Source organism: Panthera tigris, chromosome A2 (genome assembly GCF_018350195.1).
Source record: "Panthera tigris isolate Pti1 chromosome A2, P.tigris_Pti1_mat1.1, whole genome shotgun sequence".
NCBI classification, from domain to species: Eukaryota; Metazoa; Chordata; class Mammalia; order Carnivora; family Felidae; genus Panthera; species Panthera tigris.
The window spans coordinates 119832099-119850322 of record NC_056661.1 but is presented as its reverse complement, the minus strand read 5'-3'; the positions used below and the strand labels follow the sequence as shown (position 1 = coordinate 119850322).

Genomic DNA, 18224 nt, shown 5'->3' with positions numbered 1-18224 from the left:
AGCCGGAGTCATAAAAATGTGCGATTTTAATAAAGCTCAGATGAGATAATGCGTGTAAGAAATTGTGGGGCTCGGAACATCGTGGTAAGCGGTTCACATGTAGTCGCGGGGCTACTCTGTGCCAGCAGCTGTCCTGAGGGTTCTACGTGTTTATCTCATTTCTGTCCCCAAGCAGCCCTATGAGGTAAGTGAGTGCTATTATTTTGCAGACAGCGACTAAACAACTCGACTGAGGTCAGTGCCTTCGCACCCAGCACAGACACCTTTAACTACTGCGATTCCCAGCTTCTCCAGCGTGAAGAAGCCATTCTCCACACATGAACCAATGCCGATGCCTTTGTTGGCTATCACCCAGTTCTACACTTGGGTTAAATATGAGATTATCTGAATTGTCCTTAACTTTTCTTTGCCAGGACTGAACACTCTAAAATCTCTTTGGAATGAACTGAATTCTGTCAACGAGGTAACAAATGAGAATTTGGGGGGATAGTGTCGTGATATTTTGAGTCTCTCGACTATTTCCCTGTGATTTAAAATTTTATGGATTCCAAGCTACCTGGTTTAGTTTCCAATTTACCCCTCTAATTTGAAGGAGTAATTCTCAGCATTTTGCAAAGCTTGAGAGAACAGGAGGGTGACAGCTGCATAGTGAGAGACAGGAAGCCTAATCCTTAAATGAGTTTGCTTTATAGTCAGATTATCATTGCCCTAGATAAACACAAGTTCTTTTATATTCAACACAAAGACATTTAAAGAATATCGTGAGTCCTCTGTAAACAAGGTTTCCAATTATTGAAAAAACAAAGCTTTTATAATCCCTCAGCAGCTGGTATATGTTAAGTTTTTACTTAATAGAAATAATTTTAAAACCCAATTTAGCAGCCTCCTACACAGGCAGTTAGACTGCTGAATTTTCTGAGATACAGATCGAGTTCAGGAGAAAAGACTTTGACAGAGGGATTTGTATTGGTGATATTAGGGAATTTTATCCAGAAAAAAAAAAAACAAATATAGATAATTCCCTTCTAATTAAAAATCAAAGTTCTTTATTGAAAAGGAGAGAAAGAAAATGCAAGTCCTGAAATTTATCTTCTTGTAGTCAAAGTGCATAGTATAGAATGAAAATTGAGGAAACTTTAAAATCTCCTGTTTCTTTTCATCTAGAATCTAAGGCTTTATTTTTCCTCTTTTTTTTTTTTAAGTTTATTTATTTATTTTGAGAGAGAGAGAGACCGAGAGAGAGAGAGAGACAGAGGCAGAGACAGAGAGAGAAAGACAGGGAGAGCAAGCAGGGGAGGGGCAGAAAGAGAGGGAGAGAGAATCCCAAGTAGGCTCCAAGCTGTCAGTGCAGAGTCTGAGGCGGGGCTCGATCTCACAAAATGTGAAACCATGACCTGCGTCGGAATCAAGAATCAGACACTTAACCAACTGAGCCACCCACATACCCCTAAGGCCTTATTTTTCCTTACGGCATTACTTTAAAGCTTTCAAAATTCAGATGGGGACACCGATGGGGTAAATTCTTTCCTGTCTTGATTATAATATATTATAAAAACACCTACTGGTGAGTCTTTCCGTAATAAACCTCCTTAAAAGGTTACCAAACCGCTTTGCAAAGTTCTAGAAGTTAGACACAAATCAGGCACTTTAGTAACCTTGGTGTAAATATTCCGCTAATTTATAGACAGACACTGTGTATCAGATTAGAGGTGCTCAGGACCAAAGCCGCTCCCACTCATTCGATTTGTTTTCCGCCTTTTTTTTTTTTTTTTCCTTCAGATTTTCCCCGGAGTTGTGATTTAAAAATCAGTGATAATATTAGAACAAAGAAGAAGTAAAAGAATTTTCTTAGACCAGTGGGTCTCAATTGGGAGGGTGGGGGGTGTGTTTTTTCCCGGCAGATATTTGCTGATGTCTGGAGATAGTTTTGACTGTCATGAGGGGAGGTGCTACTGAATATAGTGGGGCAGAGTCCAGGGATGTTGGTAAAATCCTGCAACACATAGGACAGACCCTCTACAACAAAGAATTTATCCCACCCCAAATATTATGGTGCCAAGGCTGAGAAACCCTCTTTTATTATTTTTTTAATTTTTTAATGTTTTTATTTATTTTTGAGACAGAGAGAGACACAGCATGAGAAGGGGAGGGGCAGAGAGAGAGGGAGACACAGAATCCAAAGTTCGACGCGGGGCTCGAACTCACGGACCGTGAGATCATGACCCGAGCTGAAGTCGGATGCTTAACCAACCGAGCCACCCAGGCGCCCCTGAGAAACCCTCTTTTAGACAAAAAAAGAATTTTGTCCTCTTGTGCATGCCCAAGAAAGGTTTTTCAAAAAAAAATTTTGGACCAAAATACTAACAAGCAATAAATACTTTAAATACAGAGTAAAAGGAAAATAAAAGGAAATATTTATGAGAATAATAATAATTTATAAAAGTAGCTTTTAAGAAAAGGCAGACATACTTTCAACTACTCAGGGAAATAGCTCAGATAACTACCACACTGAACAGACTAACATATCAAAACTTTAACAAGGAAATCCCCTTGCCTCGCTTGAAAAAATTGTAAACAATCTGAAATACAAAAAAAAGAAAAACACTAAAGGAAAAATTTAAGTTATTACTGGGAGTAACCATCCATGATATGCATACATATGAACTAATGTTTAAATCCCTTACTGCTATGGGATTTCATGCCTCACAGCATGTTGTTTTGAAACTCTGCTCTGATTACTGGGTTGGAAACAAAATTTCCACCACACCTGGCTCCCCAAGTCACAGAGGAACCTTCCCGCCCCAGGGGAGCCTAAGCATTGCCTGAGTGGCTGTCCAGTGCCTGAGTGATGTCCTGATTTCCTAGGTTTCATTACAGAAGCAACCATACAAAATCATCTTCATAAAAGGAGAAGGTGTGGGGCTCCTGGGTGGCTTAGTCGGTTGTGCGTCCGACTCTGGTTCAGGTCATGATCTCATAGCTCGTGAGTTCGAGCCCCACGTCGGGCTCTGTGCTGACGGCTTGGAGCCTGGAGCCTGCTTTGGATTCTGTGTCTCCCTCTCTCTCTGCCCCTAACCCACTCGGATTCTGTCTCTGTCTTTCTCAAAAATAAATAAACATTAAAAAAGTTAAAAATAAATAAATGAAAGAAGAAAGTGAATTGCCCAAATTAGTTATGTTTGGATTTGAAAAATAACGAAAGGGCAACTACACCCAGACACACACACATTCAAACACCCCACCTCGCACATCAGCCCTTTGTTCCTGGTTCTGGTTTTCTCTAGGTTCAGATCTAGTGACAATGACTTAGAATCCAGATAAGGGCAGGGCTCAGGAGGAGCAGAGGAGGCTCCAATACTTAAAAGGCACCTTCAGTATGTGTGCTGCTCTTTTCCCAAAAGGCAAGTTACACAGCAATTAATATTCCCTTTTTGCAGATGAGGAGAGGAAGGCCCATATGGTTACATTACTTGAAGATCACACACAAGCATGGAGAGGAGATCCAAACCAATATCTGATTGATGCCAAATTCCATATTCTTTTTTTTACACCAAGAGCAAGGGAAACTGCCCAGGGGACAACAGAGGGGACGCACTCATGAAGAACATTGATTCTGCTATCATGAATAGATAGGTTGACCCCCAAATCGTTAAACTCTTAAAAGTGCCCATTCCGGAGACCTGTGTGAGCTGTTATCTTCAGAAGACCTTCTATCACAGCTGATGGCCAACCTCCTTTACCCTTCATCCCTCTGAATGGTACCACCAGAGTATCATCCGCCTAGTGTCCAAGCCAGAAATTGTCACCCCAGATTCCTTCCTCTCTCCCGATCCCACTTGGACTCTGCCTCTAAATCCTGTCCATCGTATGTGATTCCTTAATTACTCTTGAATCCGTCTCTTTCTTTCCATGTCCACTGTAGTGTCTATTTACCCAAAGCACTCAACTAATATTTTTATAGGTTTTCCTGTCTATACTTGTATAACCTTCCAATCTATCTGAAGTCAGAAAATGCAAATCTTGTCAAGTTCTCTGCTTAAAATTTTTCATTGGCTCCCTGATGCCTAGTAGTCAAACCTATACCACTCAGCGCATCCTTCCCAGACCACCCTACTTAGAAGTGGTACCTCTTTACCTTGGCATACCCGATGTCTCCTTTCTGGCTTATTTTTTCCATGCCATTTGTCATCATCTGAGATACTATGTATCTTACTTGTGTGTGTGTGTGTGTGTGTGTGTGTGTGTGTGTGTGTGTGTGTGTGTGTTTGGCCAATCTTTCCCTTTCAAATGGCAACTACACAAGGCCAGAAACTTTTGTGTTTTGCTTATTACTGTTATCCCCAGAGCCTAGAACAGAGCTGGCACAGAGTAGGTGCTCAATAAATACTTGTTCAATGAATAAATGAATGGCATACAGGATTTTCCTAGGACGGTCTTGCTTGTGTATCCAGACTATGTCCCTACCATCACACATACTCTTGCCCTGAACATCCTTATTCCCCAATTCTTTATGTCCCTACCACAGAGATACCTACAGTTTCTGAAACACATCTGGGTTAGTCATACATCCTGGTCATTCTTTGGACCGGAGATCTCCTCCACGTGGAATTCTAATACTTGCTCTCTGACCCATCTATGCCTTAACCTGGCAAAATCTCAATGACTTAAAAAGAAGAGGTAAATTTTCTATTTGTTAATTAATTTATTTAAAGTATAATTAACACGCAGTGTTATATTGGTGTCAGGTGTACAATATAGTGATTCAATAATTCTATGCACTACTCAGTGCTCTCATCACAATGAGTGTACCCTTGATCCTCTTTACCTAATTCACCCATGTCACCATCCACCTGCCTCTGACAGCTATCGGTTCCCTATATTTAGAGTCTGGATTTTCCGCTTGTTTTGTTTAAGTTCCACATATGAGTGAACTCATACGGTATGTGTCTTTCTCTGCTTATTTCACTTAGCAGGATACCCTCCAGGTCCACCCATGTTGTTGCAAATGGTAGGGTTTCATTCTTTATGGCTGAGTAATATTCCACTGTGTATAGCTACTGCCTCTTCTTTATCCATTCATCTATTGATGGACACTTGGCTTGCTTCCATTTTGGCTACTGTAAATAATGCTGCAATAAACATAGGGGTGCATGTATCTTCTTGAATTAGTGTTTTGTATTCTTTGGGGAAATACCCAATAGTGGAATTACCGGGTCACATGGCAATTCTAGTTTTAATTTTTTGAGGAACCTCCGTACTGTTTTCCACAGTGGCTGCACCAGCTTGCATTCCCACCAACAGTGGACAAGAATTCCTTTTTCTCCACACCCTTACCAATGCTTATTATTTTTTTGTTATATATATTATATATACACAATGGAATATGACTCAGTCATAAGAAAGAATGGGATCTTGCCATTCGTGACAATATGGATGGACCTGGAGGGTATTTTGCTAAGTGAAATAAGTCAGAGAAAGACACAATATGATTTCACTTACATGTAGAATCTAAAAAACAAAACAAATGAATTAACAAACAAACAGAAGGCAGAAACAGACCCATAAATACAGAGAATAAACCGGTCGTCGCCAGAGCAGGAGGGTGGAGGGATGGGCAAAATGGGTGTGTGGGGGGGTAGGAGATACAGGCTTCTAGTTATGAAATGAATAAATCACAGAGATAAAAGGTATAGCAGAGGGAATCATCAGTGGTATTTTAACAGTGTGGTATGGTGACAGAGGGTAGCTACATTTGTGGTGAACACAGCATAATGGATCAACTTCTCGAATCACTATGTTGGACACTTGAAACTAATGTAACATAGTATATTAACTATAGTTCAATAAAAACACATACATAAATAGGGGTGCCTGAGTGGCTCAGTCGGTTAAGCGTCTGACTTTGCCTCGGGTCGTGATCTCACGGTTTGTGAGTTCGAGCCCCGCGTCGGGCTCTGTGTCCACAGCTCAGAGCCTGGAACCTGCTTCAGATTCTGTGTCTCCCTCTGTCTGCCCCTCCACTGCTTGCACTCTGTCTCTCGCATTGTCTCAAAAATAAATAAATACTTAAAAAATATAAGTAAGTAAGAGGTAAATGCTGCCATCTCAGGAAAATCTTTCCTGACTGCCTCAAACCAGCTTAGGTATTATTTCTTATCCTCCCTCTGAACTAAAGGCCTGATTTAGGGCCATAATTTTAGTGGAATTGGGATTGTTGGCTTTATGACCTCTAGAAGTAAGCTTTTTGAGGGAAAGGCATCTGTCTTTCTCTGTTGTCCTGGTACCCAACAGCATATCTTGTACTATAAAGAGTAACAATTGCTAATAGTTATTAAGAACTTGCAATGTGCCAGGCATTGTCCTAAGCACTGTCTTTACATATATTTAACCCATTCAATCCTCATGACTACCCAGTAGGTAAGATCTATTACACCCATTTCCAAAGGGTGAATTGAGGCACAGAGAAGCAGAGTGTAAAAGCAGACTGTATTATCCTGGAGCTTGGGCCCTAAATCATCACACTCTATTGCCTACAATTGCATCAGTCCTGCTTCCCGGATCCCTGGAGATGTCCTGCTTTACATACCCTTTCTAAAGCCCTTGGTTCAGCTTTTTTTCCCCCACTAAGGTAATTGATTCATATCCTTCCAACTACCCTCCATCTCCCATCTTTTCTTTCTTTTCCCAAAATTTAGCCAAAGTTGATTTCTATTGCTCATAACAGAATCCTAAGTGATATTCCCATTAAATCCCAATCTCCAAGGCAGGAACCAGGGTAGCTGTAAGGTTTACCAAGCTCCACAGGGGGTTCTGACACATTCCAGGACTGGGAAGCACAACTTTGGGCAGCAGTTCCAAAACATGGAGAGAATGAATACCTTCCCGGAAGCTTGCAATATCTTCTTAAGACTTGTACATGGATTTTTACCCAGTCTATGTGGATTTTGATCCTACTCTCACTGTAGGCTTCCAAGAACACCCAAAAGTCTAGCCATGGGTAGCACTCACCTTTCCAACTGGCCCCGAGCATCTTCCCAGCAGCTCATTTTGACCCAGTCTTCCTTGCTACATCTTCCCTGGCACTCATTTCTTGGCTTCCTGTGTTGGCCCCCAACACCCACCTTGATCCCTCCTTGTGTGGACAACCCAATTAGGTATACTGCTCTGACTCTGCCCTGGCACTGTTGGCTAGGGCTTGCTATTCATCCTTTGGCATCCTGAAGCCACAGCTCCACATAAAATGGCTCTTTCCTCCCATCAAGCCAAACCCCACGGAGGTCAGCCATATTGGCCAGGATGGCTGGCCTCCCACCAGCACAGGAGAATCAAACACGATGGGTCCATCTGTCCATCCTCCTGATACTTCCTACAGACAGGCATCATATTTTTAAAAATCCCATAAAAGAGAAACAAAATTCGGGACTTAAGCATAGATAGAAATTTTATGTTAATATCTAATCTCATATTCTTCTTGCATCAAAATACATCTTCCCCTCCATTGGCCTTTGGTGCAGATGAGAACCTGAGACTATTCTCTATAGGATAAGGTTTCCTAAAAGCCATCTCCATGTCACCTGATTGCTTGTTCTTCCACTAAATAATTCTTGTTCTTCTAACTTTTTCTAACAGATCCTATTTCCAATCCTTAATTCATCTTCATTATTCTCCTTGGAACTCTTTTTAAATTCTCCCAATAGCTCTTAGGTTCAAAAAAGCTTGAAGTACCCAATAGAACTGAATCGAATCAAGGGAAAACTCAATGCTGCTATTAAATTTCTAGGGGGAAAAAGATTGGGTGAGTATACCCATTTAATTCTTCATTCTTGTTAGTAAATTCTTTCCTTCAAAGCTGAATAGCATTTGGGTTAAGTGGTCCTGTACATACTTTGGAAAGGGCAAAGAACACCCATCATTCTCTTTCTTCTCCTTTTTTTCTCCCTCCTTCTAGAAACGTAAGAGTATTTAAATATAAGTATTCAGTGTAAGTATTCAAATGCATGTGTTCCAACCGATGAATAAAATTAATCTACCTAAAGAAAAAGAAAGGCAGCCAGAACTTGGGAGGTGATAGAAATGAAAGATTGTCTAGTGAAAGGTCCTCAATCTTTTCTGCATTATAATCTTTCTTTGGAGCCATTTTACATGCTTTTTTTCTTCCTAATCATCTCTCCCAAATGAAATTTTAATACTACAGATAGACTGTATATCTGTTTATGCTCTATATGTGCATCTGTGCTTTACACATTGAAAAAGACTGTGTCCCCTTAAGAACTGATGTTCCCCCCTTCCCCTCGGAGTCAATATGACCCCAATTGAGAACTCATTGTTTGGCGAGATCACTGTGGCCTTCAGAATGCTTTTAACATTTGTTCTTCCTACAGGGAGGTGGAATATCTATCTTTGGCTCCTTCTTATAGATAAGAAAGCTGCCCTTCGGAGTGGTAAATTAGCTTGGTCACAGTCCTACCCCGGGCCAACAGCAGATTTAGGGTTGAAACCCAGTCCCTGATTTCAGCTCTAGTATTCATTTGTCTATACGGTGATGATGCCATAAAATCCAGAAGCCTGTTCCCTATTATTTTAAAAAATTACCTAATTTAGCATTTCTGAAACAGGCGATCCCCCTAAAATAATTCCCAACATGGTAATAAATAAGAGTGAAAGTGCCTTATTAATAATCGTCCTTGCTTTTGAATCCTTTTCCTGACAAATTAGTCCACGTTAAAAATTCCTGAGCTAGCTTTATGGTCCCCCAGCAGCTCTGACATGAGACGCTCTCCTGCTGTTCAGGGCTGTGCACCCAAGAGATTGTTTTTGTTCCCTGAGCCGAAGCACATCCTGCCCCTGCTCTTCTCGTACAGACCATCTTTGTTTTTTCTTCTTGACCTTTTATTATGAACATGTTCATACATACAGAGAAACTGAAAGCCTTTTACAGCAAACACTCATATACACACCACCTAGATTTTATAATATTTGCTATACTTGCTTTATGACATAACTATCCATTCTTCCCTCTCTCCGCCCACTAATTCAACATTTTTAGGGGCTGAATTTCATAGTAAGTTGCAGACATAGCACTCTTTACCCCAAATGCGTCAACACGTAAGTCACTAATCAGAATCAATAACACATAAACTTTTCATAGGAGGGTAATACCAGTGTTATTCTTGGAATTAAAGAAAGTGAATTTAGTTGACATGTTCGGGTAGTATTCTGAGATCAACAGAATCCACACACCTCTTTAATTTCCTGCTTATGGAGCGTGCCCTCTTTTCTAACAGGCTCCCATTTCTTGACGGGGAAAAAAGTGGCCATGAGAAAGCTGGTAAAAGAGTACCTGCTTATTGTCTCTGCCTTGGCCTTGTCTATCAATTTACACGTGTTAAATGTGAAGGCCAAAACGTTTCTTAAAATGGCTCAGGATCAAATTCATCCCAAATAACAGGACTCAAATTCCCTCTTTTTTGCTAACATCTGTATAGTGCTCGGGAGATGGTAGAAATTAAAGACCAATTCTTCCCATATATGAATGCCAGACACTGTTAAGGGCTTTGTATCTATTAACTCACTCTTCAAGTTACTTTTGGTGTAAGACCAAGGGTTGACAAATGTTTCCTGGCAAGGCTAGATGGTAAGTACTTTAGGCGTTGAGGACCATCTAGTCTCAGTTTCAAGTACTCGACTAGTCATGGAAGCATGAAAGTTGCCATAGACAATATGGAAAGGAATGAGCATTGCTGTGTTCTATTAAAACTTTATTTACCAAAACAGTCGACAGGCTATTGTTTGCTAATACCAATGCTACACTAACAAATTAACATTCTTTAAACTCCATTCTTCAAACTCGGTGTCAGAACAACTTACAGTTAGCTCAAAACTCCGAGCTTGCCAGTGGCTCAAAGGCCTTTTTGTTTAATGGTGGGTCAGATCATCTCTTTGTATTTGTGCCCTTCCAACTCGTCTGTACTGGGAAGAGACAATCATTCATTTTTAATCTATGAGAGACTGATGCCAACTTAAAATCAAAAAGAGCTAAGGCAGAAAATGGTTCAATTATTCAGTTAAACAACTCAGAAGACTAAAACACTAAGGGGTCTGATCTGCGTCCCTGAATTGAAAGGTATTGCTGAAGCATCGTTAAGCATGGTCTTTGAGAAGTCATGGAACCCTGAGGGCTACAGCAAGAGCAAAGGGCCAGACCAGAAAAGTGTAATTACAGACTTGGTCGAAATACTCAGGGAGATGCGAGAACGATTCATCGAACAATCGATGTGTCATTACCTAGAAGGACACAAGGTGCTGGATGGCAACCAATATGCCTCTGTTCAGCTCCACCAAGGCTCTTCAATTTCCTTCCACAGTGAACGGGGAGATGACACTGACTATGTAAATAAGGAGGAGGGAAGAGATACCACCGCTAAAGTAAAGCTTGCTATTCTGTCCAACAAGACAGGGGGATGCTGTGTATTTAGAGCTAATGTCAAGTGAGACTATGATTTGTTAAAGAACACAGCCAAAGGTGATTGATTACCAATGGCTCAGCGTCAGCCTGGAGACGATGAGGGGAGTGGTAGATTGAGGCAAGGAGGTGGAGCCAGGAGAGTACCAGTGCTGGACTGACTTTCATTAGCAAATTAGTCATCTACAAACCCGAATTGAGAAATGCTCATTAGGCACACAGATAATCCACTGAATGGAGAGACTACCGTCTTGGGATACAGAAACAGAATAATATAATTCAAAGTATTCCTGACGTAATGATAATGGATTTGGTATTTTTATTAACGCAAATGGCCATTAAAAGAAAGAGCACATTATCAAAGATGTGTGCATATTCCTCAAGATAAGGAAAACATCTAAAAAAGAGCTGGAACTCATAATAGTACGTACCAAATATGAACACACATGAATATGAAGCATCTTAGAATGGGACTTAAATATTTTTTTAAATTTTTAACGTTTAGTTTTTGAGAGACAGAGAGAGACAGAGCATGAGCAGGGGAGGAGCAGAGAAAGAGGGAGACACAGAATCCAAAGCCAGCTCCAGGCTCCGAGCTGTCAGCATAGAACCCAATGTGGGGCTTGAACCCACGAACCGTGAGATCATGACCTGAGCTGAAGCCGGATGCTTAGCCGACTGAGTCACCCAGGGCTTCTAAATATTTTTGCCTGTAATACAAACCTAATAGTAAGAAGTATAACAAACCGGGCAGTGGGGTGGGAATAGGAAAGCAGGCTAAATTAAGTACTTGACCATACTCATACAAGAATTCATATTTGGCCTCTGCAACATTCCAGGTACAGAAAAGCTAGACATAGCAAAGAAAGGCAAAAGCAAAATATTTTTAAAGGGTGGGAAATAACATCCAGGAGGAAGTACATCCGGATGAAAAACAGAAGGCTACGGGGTGACTTGGCATCTACTTCGAAGTTCATGAGGAGTCTAGCACAGTGCAAGCCAAACAGGAAGCATCATGAGGGGACAGGCATCCTGAGGCTTCTATCTTAGAGTGCAGGGAAGGGAGGAGGACAAAGAAATCAGAGGGAAGGAGAACACTCACACTCGAGCGCGTGTCAAGACGACATCAGCGTTCGTTAAAACACAGATTGCTTGGCCCTATCTTCAAGTTTGTGATTCAGCCAGTCTGGGGTGGGCCAGGGAATCCGCACTTCTGAAAGTTCCCAGGGGATGCTGGAGCCACTGGTCCTGGGACCACAGTGGCAAATCACCGGCTTAGAATCCCAGTCCTAGGTTTGGTCTGGGTTTGATTCAGACTCTGTCCCTCCTGCGCTGTTTGTCTCATTTCCTCTTGTAAAGTGAGAGGGGGTAACAATCCCCACGGGACTGCTGTGAGGCATAACATGGGTAAAACTCGAACCCAGTGCTCCGGGCACAGCAGGCACTCCGAGTGTGTTCCTTCTATCGCTTGCAATGAAAAGACGGACAAGAAGTAAATAAATGGGCAACATCATTGAGGGCGGACCTTTTAAAATAGGGATGGTCTGAAACCATACCACCCACATTTTTCTGACGGCAAGGAGAGTCAAGGTTACAGACCTGTTTTCAAACGTCTCACTGGTTGGCCAGCCGGGCCACACTCCCTGAGGAGATTAGGCTTGCCCAGGGCGAAGTGTGGCTTCACTTTTCTCAGCATTATTTCTCAGTTAACGTTTAACCAGGTGAGTAAATGCAAAGCTTGTCTGTAAAACCTTACTGGGGCACTCAGTGCTTTGTACCCGCTCTCCTTCTCGGATAACTCTGGCCACAACTGAACTCTTGTGGGACCTGACCTCTGAGTCACAAAGCAGGCACACTGGGCACCAGCTACTGAGGAGGCGAGACATCTACTTCCTGTTCGGGTGTGTAAGGTTGGCCCTACGAAATCCAGCACTTTGGCATAACCACTCTGCTGCAGTCTGGCCTGCCCCCCTCCCACCTCTCATCAACGAGTGACGTATCTTGGGTTCTTACAGCTGTCACGGGTTAGGTAAGGGTAACAGAGCATGTGTTGTACCCCATGATGCTATCGGCTGTTCTGTTTTCCTAAAACAACTAATTACACAAGGTCGTCTCAAGTAATTGCATCAAGGAATCCACACGTTCAAGTTTGACTCTCAGAAATAAAAATCACCCGGAGAGATCAAGGGAGCTTCTCAAGAAATGCTACTTTATTATCAATCACTGTTTAATCTCCCCTTTACCTTCCTTGTTTGGTTTTAAGAAGAGACCTTCTGCCTCTGCCTCAATTTATGCTTCGGCACAGATACTGTTCTTTGATGGCTCTCTCCAGTCCAGTCCACCTGTCCTCTTGGCTCGGAGCCCCTGAGCCTCTGCATTCTGTAGCAGGAGTCCCTTATCCTCTGTTCGTGATATCACCTTGCAAATGACTAAATATTTATAGGTCCAAACATGCAGGGTCTGCAATACATTAGAAGCAGTTCAAAGTAGTCTAAAGAGAGTGACTTCTTTTTTGGAGGGTTATGTATTTTGGTAGATGGCAGTGCTTGTCAATAAGAACTTGAAAAAAAAAAAAAAAAGCCCCAAATTTTTGGTTGTGTATTTAGAAAAAATAAAACTCACCTATCTAAAACTTTTTCTAACATTTTTTTTTTAATATTTTATTTATTTTTGAGACAGAGCATGAGCAGGGGCAGGGCAGAGACAGAGGGAGACACAGAATCTGAAGGAGGCTCCAGGCTCTGAGCCCTCAGCACAGAGCCCGACGCGGGGCTTGAAATCATCAACTGCCAGATCATCAACTTGAAATCATCAACTGCGACCTGAGCTGAAGTCAGACGCTCAACCAGCTGCACCACCCAGGCGCCCCTAACATTGGTTTTATTAAAAAGCTTTGCCCCTTTACTGCAGTAGGTCGGTCTATAACCAAAGCAAGTCAAACTCAAGATGGAATCATATCAAGAAAAGAGCCTGACTGCATTACAGAGTGAACTAAAAGCTTAGGAGAAATAAGGATGAGAAATGCCCTTTATTCTAGGTTGCATCAATATGAAGGGGAAAAAAAGCAGACCAATGGAGAAAGTCTAGGATGAGAAGAACAGAAATATTTCTTACCAGGGAAGAAACAGCTTTCTGATCACTACACATTAAGCCAATTAAAAGGTAATGGGATTGATTTTTGTTTGTGGCTTGTAGAATCAATCTCATTATGTTAGAGACGTACCTTGTCTAAATGTCTTGAGTCAGTAGAGTTTTAATGTTCCCCCAAATACACATATGTTTAAAAACATTTATTTTCAATGAGTAAAATAAGAAAAGGGGGAGGATTGTAGAATAGTAGAAAACCTCCTGAGTTTACTTTAAATCAGATTCTAAATGGACTTAGTTGAGAATGACATGGTCAATCAATATGGCTTGTTAAGATCTTCCAGATACGACTAAGACAAGATAAATGCCTCAAGCTACAAGACTATAAGACTGTAAAGCCCAGGTATGGTGAATCAAAATTTTAAAAGCATAATGAGAAAGTGAAATGCTTTTGTAGACTGAAAAGAACAATTCTGACAAATGAAGGTACAAGCAAGTAAAATGGGCAGATATTTAGGGACACCCCAAACTAGAGAAAATGGGGCATTTAAAGTGATATTTACAAAGTAAGTACAATTCACTAGCAGGTAAAATCAGGTGTTATCGCAATTTGAGCTTGGTCATTATCATCTATACTTGGCCGATCAAGGAAAAAAGCTGGTTCTGGTCATGAATGCTAGAAACCTCAGTTCTACAACTCACTTTTGCATTAAAAAAAAAAAAAAACCCAGAAACTTTCCAAAATATATTATTCTACGGCAAAAGAGAGAGAAAGTAAAGCTGCATGGAAGGGAGAACAATTTGAAGTAATAGTACGCAGTTTTATTTCCCTTTTTGGAAATTGCTTTTTATGATTCCATACTCACGCCAGCAATTTCAAAAAGACAAATGACACCAAATCACTTAGTCACAAAAGGATTTCTACTTATTGTATATTCTTTAGGTAATTCTAGCAGAGCTTGACTTTAAACTAGTCATGCAAGTAAATCTTGACGTTTTGGCCTTTTGGAAAGGCCAAAAGAAATTTAGAATATTCCAGGAAAAAAAAATATTAGTCTGTGTTTAAGAACCTTAACATCTGCCAAAAGCCCAAGTCACTACCCTAATAACAGCATTGGGTAAATCTGATATGCTATTAGTAATAGTTTGAGAATTCTAAATTCCGTACGTTAGTGGTCTCCATTTTTTCCCCACCATTTTACCATATATTTACTGATTGCCCACTGCAGCTTGGCGCTGGCTTCAATGCTAGGGAAGTCCACGCAATTAAGACCAATGAACTCTCTGGAGCATGTACTTTCCTGGAGGGAGACGTAGAAGTGACAAGCAGACAAGGACAAGAGAAAGCATATTAGATAGCGTATCAAGGGCTACAAACAAAATAAACAGGGTGATACGACAAAGGAGATCTGATGGTTGGGGCGGTCCCTTTTTTTTTTTTTTTTTAAACCACTCAGCCTGTGTCCTCTCCCTCTTACTCCCCCAAAGGAGGAGAAGAACAATCACCAATGGCAATAAGCAGTTGCCGAAGCAACACCTAGAGCCACCTTCACGAAGCTCAGGAGAGAACACTGCGATGGAGAGGTGCTAATTTTCATGGGGTTCGGGGAAGGCTTCTGTTATTAGCTGAACTCTGATCTGAAACCTGGACATGCAGAGAACACTGGAAAATTCCAGGCAAAGGACGGATCTGAAGATCCTGTAGTTGCAATGTTGTGGTTGGCTTGATGGAGGGGAGCAGAGGCTAGCCGGGAGGCAGGGCAGTGCGCTCCGAGGAGAATGGTGTAGGCTGGGAGGTGACCCGTACAGGAGCCCCACCATGGCCCACAGGCATAGCAAGGAGTCATGCTTTCATTTTAAGAGCGACAGGAAGCCACTGAAGCTGTTCGATTTATATTTAATAATTATGATCTGGGCTCCTGTTTGGTGAATGGAGAGAGAGAGAGAGAGAGAGAGAGAGAGAGAGAGAGATGAGGGTGGGAAGAGAGGAGTCTAGGTCTTGGCGGGGGAGAGGGGTCAGTTCTCTTTTGAATGTTAGACTACAGGTGGCCGGTGGGACATCTCCTTGAGGAGGTCAAGCAGACAGATGGAACAAGGTGTTTGGGGCCCAGGGAGAGGTCTTAGTTAGAGGTACACATTTGGGAGTCAACATTCACAGTTCCTTCCTGACCACCCAGGCACCTATTTGGTAATCAATGAACTGCTTTCAAAATGACCAATAGATAAAGGAGGGAAAGGGCGAGAGAATTTTGCATACAAGAAGATGTTTTGAATCTCCTGGCAAGGAACACTCAGGAAATGTTAGTAGAGGGCCAAGTACGGTGGCTACTTGATAAATACGAATTCACAGCGATGAATCTCGAGAAAGCAGGGAACCGTCATTTCCCTCGCTGCTTACACCCTCTATTCCTCATCCTCAGTATCTTTTCTCCTGGTGGTTTTGAATTCCTGATCCAGGCATCTTGCTTTGTTCTTGATCCCTGTCTTTTGGACTCTCCCATGCAGAGAACACGGTCATGGCTCCAACTCTGTCCCTAATGACTGTGTCCGAACCTCTTCTTCACAGGTTTCTGAATCTGCCTTGAATCGGGAACACTGAGTACTTATTATGTGCCAAGCCCTATTCTAGACACTTACCACATATATCCCGTTTATAGCACCCTGCCAAGTAGATATTGGCCCCTGGAGCAGAGTAGACCTTCATCTCCCTGAGGAAGTAAGTGCGTGACTCTAGTTAAGTAGTCAGAAAGTGGCACAGCACGAATCCAAAGCAAGGCCAGCTGATTCGGTAGCTGGGCTCCTCTGCCTGCATTCCCAAGGCTCCCTGGATTTTGCCTGCTGAATCCGGTGGTCCCCTTGACTCATCGAGGTCCCCAGCAAAGTCTGTTAGGGGGCTGGTATCTGTTGACGGCCAGCAAGCGCTCAAGTCACGCTGGCCTGTGTCTTTACCCTTGAGCAACAGTGTTCCGTATCTGCGTGACTACAGACCCCGCCGGTGCTCTCACGTGAGTCCTCATCGTATTCAGCGGGACGAGCCTAACCTGAGAGGAGCCCCTGGCCCGGGAAGATACTAGCCACCAGAGAGACAAAAGAAATGGGGTACGCTGGAGTAACACAGCGGGGCAGGCTTGCCGGGGACATGGTGGCTGGGAGCAGACAGGCTGAAGACTAAGAAGGAGGGCGGCTGGACTGTATATAGAAGGAAAACGTGGCCTCTTAATAGCTGGCTAAGGGGTGAGATGGCAAAGACAAAAAAATCGTAACTCACGGTTCAAAAGAAATAGCCCTTACGGCGTTAGGTAAATGTGCTAATAAAGCGTCAGTCTCTCTGGCCGCATACTCTAACTGAAGGCTTTCTGACTTCATTAGGCACGTCCCCTGAGCATGCAGGTGCGGCACGGGCCAAAGAGACATTTGCTCACACGCTGCCTGTAGCAGAGGCAGCGGTTTCACAGCATCCAAGAAGAGGCCGTGCCTTCACCTGAAGGAGGCCACGTCCCAGGACGCCAAGCAACGTGGGCAGGAACGATCTGCAACTCCTGTCGCACCGGAGGACCAAGGGAGCTGAAGCCGCTCCAGTTGGCACTGTCCCTCCAAGCAGCACCTGCTCCTCCAGCAACACGCGACCCTTTACCGCCGGACACCTGGCTGGCTGCACGGGCCCCATGCTGCCTGCCGAGGAAACGGAGCTGATGAATATCCATTTCAGGCGAGGTTTCGTGGTAGAAATGGGATGTGGAATTTCTAGAGGCAAGCAAGCTATGAGTCCAGCATCAACCAGGTAAGTTATTAATGAATTAAACTGACAAAGGTCGGGAGGTGAAAAGTTGGTTCAAAAGACAGATGAGAGGACAAAAAAAAATAAAAAAGCCACGCATGCGCTATGCTCTTGAGTGACAGCACACGGTGATGGCTTGTGGCACACAGCTCTGCTTTGCCAAGAGGTCTGTGGCATTGCCTCCTGACGCAAGTGCAACATTAAAGAGATTTGTGGATCCTTCAGACCCCGCTGGATGTCTGAAGAGTTTCAGCTGAATCCTAGGAAGAGCTGTGAAGCTAATCTGAATCTACCCATCTCCACTGCTAACGTTGCACCTGGCTTAGAGGACAAATGACACGGCTCCAAAGATTTTGAGAAGCAAAGAAGTGCGCTCCCTCTCACACGTGCACCCACACATGCACCCACACACGTGCGTACATATGCAGAGGCAAAATAGTAGATCTTTAATTACACACATCATGATTTTGTTCTCTTCTGATATGACATGCCAAGTATCAATAGCCAAGTTCTTTGCTGTCCCAACACCTAGATCAAAGTCAGAACACACTGGGCTTTCCATATATATCTGCTGAATAAATGAACAAATGAGCATTTACAATCTCTTTAGATTTTAAGTTCTGGTACGCAACTTTGCCTAGAGACTTCTTCTCGATACCCCTAGGAAAAGTCCTTAGTTGTGTTCTAATTTTACAAAGCATTCTTTTCATGGAGACGTCTGAATCCCTCTAGCTCCCTGCACGGGCTATGATTTTTCTGCTGGAGAAATACTAAATGCAAAGTAGGATCGGAGGAATTTGTAATAGTTTGTGTCTTACTTGTCTCCCCAGACACTCTATTCCAAGCATCTCATTAAACATTTTGTACTTACCCTATTCCTTTCTTATTCCTTATCTT

The 18224-nt window shown here is 42.6% G+C and overlaps 1 protein-coding gene and 1 pseudogene across 1 annotated transcript in view; both read right to left on the bottom strand.

The window, feature by feature from the left end:
• The window catches only part of CHN2 (chimerin 2), a 298969-nt gene that overhangs the window by 116437 nt on the left and 164308 nt on the right, over positions 1 to 18224 (bottom strand). The gene's annotated exons all lie outside the window — the stretch shown is intronic.
• On the bottom strand, positions 15003 to 15124 carry LOC122236856 (annotated as a pseudogene).